The sequence below is a fragment of the Teleopsis dalmanni genome, chromosome 1, assembly GCF_002237135.1.
Source record: "Teleopsis dalmanni isolate 2A chromosome 1, ASM223713v2, whole genome shotgun sequence".
Lineage (NCBI taxonomy): Eukaryota > Metazoa > Arthropoda > Insecta > Diptera > Diopsidae > Teleopsis > Teleopsis dalmanni.
Genome location: NC_051846.1, coordinates 2,866,598 through 2,873,169, shown reverse-complemented (window position 1 = coordinate 2,873,169; position 6,572 = coordinate 2,866,598).

The following is a 6,572-nucleotide window of genomic DNA, read 5'->3' as shown; positions in this document are numbered from 1 at the left end:
AATTCTCATTTAAAATTCGCGCGCTGTATATTTTTCGATATTTTAAGTTTATGTAGTTTGGCAGCACTGTCCTTAATTACTATGCCAAAAATGAGCTCGATCTGTCAGACAGTTCGTTTACGGCAGCTGTTGAAACCAGTTCACCTCAGTAGTGCGTTGCGAAATGTCTTCGACGGTCTTACGACCGTCCTGGAAGGCTTTGTACCACTCATAAACTTGAGTTTTCGATAAAACTGATTCCCCATAAGCCTTTTGTAGCATTCGCAACGATTCTGCACACGAAATTCGTTCGAAACACAAAATTTGATGCAAACTCTTTGTTCAATATTTTTTTCCATTGTTTTTTTCGCAACGCCCTACTGAGGTGAACTGGTTTCAACAGCTGCCGTAAACGAACTGTCTGACAGATCGCGCTCATTTTTGGCATAGTAATTAAGGACAGTGCTGCCAAACTACATAAACTTAAAATATCGGAAAATATACAGCGCGCGAATTTTAAATGAGAATTTCCGAAAGCTTTTCGGTCTTAATGTATCTATATAAAAGGGAAGGTAAATAGTTTGTCCAGTTTTTTGTTAAAGAATGTCCATTTAATTAAAAAAATTGAATTACCTTTAAATCCGAATAAGTTTATATCGGTAAAGAGCTAGAGAAAAAGTATACTAAAGATAATGAGATTCACCAAATCCAAAATTGTCCCAAAAAGATAATTTGGGCACCCAAAACTATTTAAGTTCAGATTTATTTTCAATGCCAGATGTCTACGTGTTATGGTATCTTTTGATTGTATAAAAAATTATTATTAATTAAATTCCAAAAATATATTGCATAAAAATCATTATTGATTTTGAAAATTGAATTTTCCAATAAGAAATCTTAAAGCATCAATCATCTTTTTTTACATTTTTCACAAACCAAAGATACTTTTTAATAAAAATGAATATATATTTTATCTTATAAAGTAATTAATTTTTAATAGATATCATATGGAATTGAACCAAAAATTATTTGCAAGATATTTTCCTGTTTTTTTATCTTTGCTTATTTTTCTATCTTATTTTGAATTAAACATTTTTTTTTAGCAATTTGATAATAAAATATTTCATAATTTGAAAATGCTTAGTTTATTATTTCTTCTTCAATTTAGTGAAATATTTGTATATATGAGTGTAAATTTATTTATTTATCTTTGCTAAATATTTTCTAAAAAGCAATAGATACATATTGTTACTTAATGCTGAACAAAAAAAATTAATACAAATCATAATTTATATATTATATTATTACTGGTTATAATAGTTTTAATATTTAAAACATTAAAATCTTAAGAGATGAAAAGTAAAATATAATACATTTCATTAGAACAAAAAAATATATTATTAGGGTAAAATTAGCATTTTTATCTGGAACTCTAAATACAATAGGAAATACATTGAGGTCATCTGAGATGCATTAATATATCTAATATTATAATATATTAGTTACAGATCAAAGTGTGATATGTCAAGAAAGTAGAAAAAGTTGTCTTTGAAATAATATAATATACACTGCTAAGGTCTAGAACTCATAGACGAGCTACGTGTCTATAAAATTTTATATTTTAATTACAACATTTCTAATGAAAAATATATTATCGCAAATGTCAGTTTTCATTGCCATAGCATTTGTTTACATTTGTTTATTAACTTTTTTTTTTTTTAAACACTAATATTAAGAGCGGCGTATACAATGACTTATTTCAGGCGATTAGGGATTTTAGAAAACAAAATAGAGTAAAGTTTATATAAAAACATTTAATTAAAAAAATTTTCTATATTTGGCATTTAATAGTATGGAATATTTTAGGGAAGGCTTAAACCCTAAAATTTATCTTTGTATACGCCACTGACATATGATGAGACATCAAAGCAATGTGGTTTTCCAGAATTAGTAAGAAAAATTTATATTTATAAATTCTTAATAACTACAATTTTAATTTTTATTTGCAATGTTTTCGTTAAGCAAATTCAAGATAAAATATAATGTAAACCTATATGATATATGTACATAAATATAATAATAAAAATCCAACCAATTAATACTAAATATATACTAAATAACTTAACCCATATCGGTAAAAAACTTTTTTTTACGAATGTAATCTTATATTAGTTTTTTTTAAACTTCCATAGTTTATAGTTATTGATTACTATATAAGGACAAAATTACAATTACAATATGTCAAGGAAAAAGGATAATTTCGTGAGATATGGGATCAGCAAACGAAAAACAGAAACTTTAAAAAAGAAAATAAAATTCGAAGAAAAGAAATTCAAAACAAAAAAAGATAGAATCGAATTGAAGTCCATATGGATCAAGGCAACAAAGAAACCTAAACAACGCATTGTTCGTGATAAATTATAAGGATTCCATGAGCGATCAGGTCTATGTCCCAGAACCACTTGTCAATTACGATGAACCAGTGCCGTTCAGTATTCCCAAATCAGGTTATAACAACAACAACAGTCATAAAACTATGGCCCAACATGAGATGAAACAGTCATTTTTGTTTATAAAAAAATCTTAACGAAAGAACTCATTAAAGACCAATATTTCTACAGGAATAAAGAGAAAAAGGAGAAAAAAAAATTAACATAACAATATTAACTAGCATTTTATAATATGTAATCTATAATATAATATAGCACATATATAAATTATACACTTATAATATATATTAACAATATAAGTTCCCCAGCGACTAATATAGAAGTTTATTGTCTATAGCAAAGTGGAAGGTTAGACCTCCTTATAAGTGAACATCAAAATATAAATATAATTTGGAAAGCCATCGTGCTCCGAGTAAAATTAAAAGAATAATTTACTACAGTTTCAATATTCACAGCGAAAACGTATATTAAAGCCTGGGTTCCAGCAGGTTGTACTAGTAGTAATTGAAGTTATTCATGTTATGACACTTACTCTATATAATCTATTTAGTCAGTTTGATTTTTATTTGAAAGTCATCACTAATTTCAGCTAATTATTTTCAAATTAGTTGAACGAAAATTGCTTTCATGTTTTGTTAATTGTAGTAGGAAATAATTTTTTTCAAAACAGAAAAAATAATGTATAGATAAGTACGAATATATGTACAACAAATTGAAATAAAGCATTATAATGAACATTATTTTAAAATATTGATAATATTTTAAAGCATAAAAGGATTTCATAAATTAATATAATTAAAAAATTGAAATAAAAACAATAAACAAAATAAGATATTTCTAAAAGTTCTCTACAGCTGTATGGCCAGTCAAAACTTCAATGTATTAATTAATAATAAAATTTTGTTGTTGTAATGCAATACCGTTCAAAACAACTCTTTAAAAATTTTAAAGACTAGATTTTTAAAATCAAATTTTTTTTTAAAAAGCTAATCAACAACGTCAGTCAACCTTAACAACATTGTTGTTAATATCGATGTTTCATGTACATAGTTTTTGCATTTGCATTGCTTATGTTTCTCAACTCAATTTCCTTAAACTGATGAGTTATAGAAAAAAAAAATAAAATTAGAAGGAGAAATTTAGTTAAGCTTATAAGTTTCTGAATAAAGTCACTATATATATATTTTAACTGTCAAAATTTTGAACTTTGTTGTATTGTATGCAGCTTTGGCAATTTTATTGAGTTACGACCTCTTGCGCACGTGCTTGTCAGACCCTAATCTACATAAAAATATTTTTAGAAATTGAACTCTGATTATTGATTGCTTAATCAGGAAATATTTTCAATAGTATAGATAATTCGTCATTAGAACAAATTAATCTTATACAACGCAAATTAGAGATATTAGAAAACGTGAATTGTAAATTTGCAATAGATGTACTCTATGTATTTCCGTAAGCAAATGAATAAAATCTATAAAAAAAATATATAATTTGTATAAAATTCTATTATAATATAAATGCCTTTCAGTTTTCTTAATATATATAATTTAGAGCGTAGTCATAAAATATGATTAATTATATATGTATATTACATATGCTGCTATATGCAAATATGTATGTATGTGTATATATTATATATGCATGTTATTAATAAATATTTTATATTATGTAAACATATTAATTTTTTTCGTTTATCAAATAAAGCTTTTCTTATTAATAAATCGCTTCATTTTTACTTCTTATTATTTTTAATTTAATTCACATTTTTATTTTATTTGTTTTATTTCAATTATTTTTATATATTATTGTTATATATTATTTATATGCAGTAGTTTTATATATTTATTATTTACAGAAGTTTTGTAAAGTAGTGAACTACAACTACAAACATTTTTATTATATTATTTTAATTAATTGTTTTTTTGATTGACCATATTAAATATAAAAAATAATTCCAAGTCTATTGATGGTGGATATTGGGCAATATTCAAAACAGCTGTATGGTCAGTCAAAAATCACAATTAACTAAAATAATATAAAAAGAATTGTATTGTATTATTGTAGTCCATGACTTTTCGAAATCCCTCTATTAAATAGTTTCTATTCAGTAAAAATAGTCAATTAATTAAAATAATATAAAAAGAATATTTATTGTTGTAGTTCACGACTTTTCGAAATCTCTCTATTAAATACCATAGTTTCTATTCAGTAAAAATAGTCAATTAATTAAAATACAAAAATTTTTGTTGTTGTAATTTCCTATTTTTTAAACTTCTCTATTAAATACCATAGTTTTTATTAAGTAAAAATAGTTAATTAATTAAAATAATATGAAAATAATTTTTGTTGTTGTAATTCATGACTTTTCGAAACGTCTCCATTAAATACCATAGTTTGTATTCCGTAAAAATAGTCAATTAATTAAAATAATACAAAAATTTTTGTTGTTGTAGTTCCCTATTTTTTGAAACTTCTCTATTAATTACCACAATTTCTATCAAGTAAAAATAGATACTACTGTCATATTGACGTCAAAATCGAATTTAATTATTTTTATATATTATTTTTAAACAGTATTTTTTTTTATTATTTTATTTTATATCTATATATTCTTTTTATATATTACTTTTACATATGAGCTTATTTTTATATATTATTTTTAAGTATTATTTTTTTATAGTATTTTTTCTATTGCTAGAAATAAATAATCTTATGAAACTATAAATTTTAGTAGTGAAAATTTTTTCTACAAATTTACGAATAAATTTTCTTTCAAACAATAAAATGAAATATATGTCACATCTAAAAATATCCAAGCCTAAATTATTACGAAAATATAATATTTCATGCTTGCTAATGGCCATAAAGACTCCATCCAGCACATAACACAGAAATACGCGCCCACTAATAATTTCATTATCCTAGTCAAATCTTGCCTCATGAAAACGCACAGAAATTGAGAGCACAAAAGGAGAGCGCGAAAAAAATGTTCGTCCTTCAAAAAATAATTTCAAAGTCAAATACACAAAACATGTTGATTATGGAATTACCCCACTTCCCTGTCTTCCCTGAACCACTTGGCAGCAAAGCAAACATAGCACATAGCACATAGCATTTGTAGAACAGACAAGTGTGACAAAACAGCTGCTTCGGGTAAGGAAATTTACGATACAAACACACAGAGCGCATGTCCGCATAAAAAGTGCAAGTTTTGCGCCAGGAACACAAAAATTCACTTAAAAAGATCAAAAAAAAGAGAAACAAGAAAAACAAAAAAAAATTGAATAAAAATAAAGCAAATGTTTGCTTGGGTGTGCTTTGGCATAATAGCAGGGACACAAGAATAAAGCTGGTAACTTGGTCGTGGCTGTGGTCAAAGAACTAACAGAGGTGAATGCACTTTTTTGGTGAAAAATAAGAAAAAAAACAACAACAACAAAAAAAGACAACTAAAAATGAATTGCTGCAGGCAAAAGCACTTCGCAAGTGTATTTAATTTATTTAAAATAATTAAAAATAAAATTTAAAATGCAATTTAATTAAATTTAAATTATTTAAAATAAATAATTTTAAAATAAATTTTATATTTTTTTTTAATTTAAAACACATAAAATATATAATGGTTGAATGACAAAAATAGTTTGTGTGTCATTTATTTAATTTATGCCACAAATGAATTCAACTCACTGGAGTATGACGAAATAATTTTCAAAGTCAATTGTGCACTTAATAAAGTCAAACTATTTTATCATCATTTAAACTTAAAATTAAAAAAAATTCATTATAATATTAATTAAAAAAATCATAAAACACACACACACATACACAAACAAACACATGATATGATGATGGATATCATAGTAATTATTAATGCACTTAATTAAAAATTAATAGCAATGTAGAGAAATTAACACTAGTAAACTAAAAAGTATCTAACAGATACATGCTCCAGAACTTTGTATATATTTAGCATATATAGACCTAAATATTTTGGCTAATATAGTTTGTATATTGTTTTTAATATAAATAAACACTTATGCTTACTTTTTTGGTTGAGTTGCACACTAAAAAGTTTCACAAAATAATTTCTTATTTATTTTTTTCAATCTTTCACTTTACACTGCCCAACGTTAACTGCGA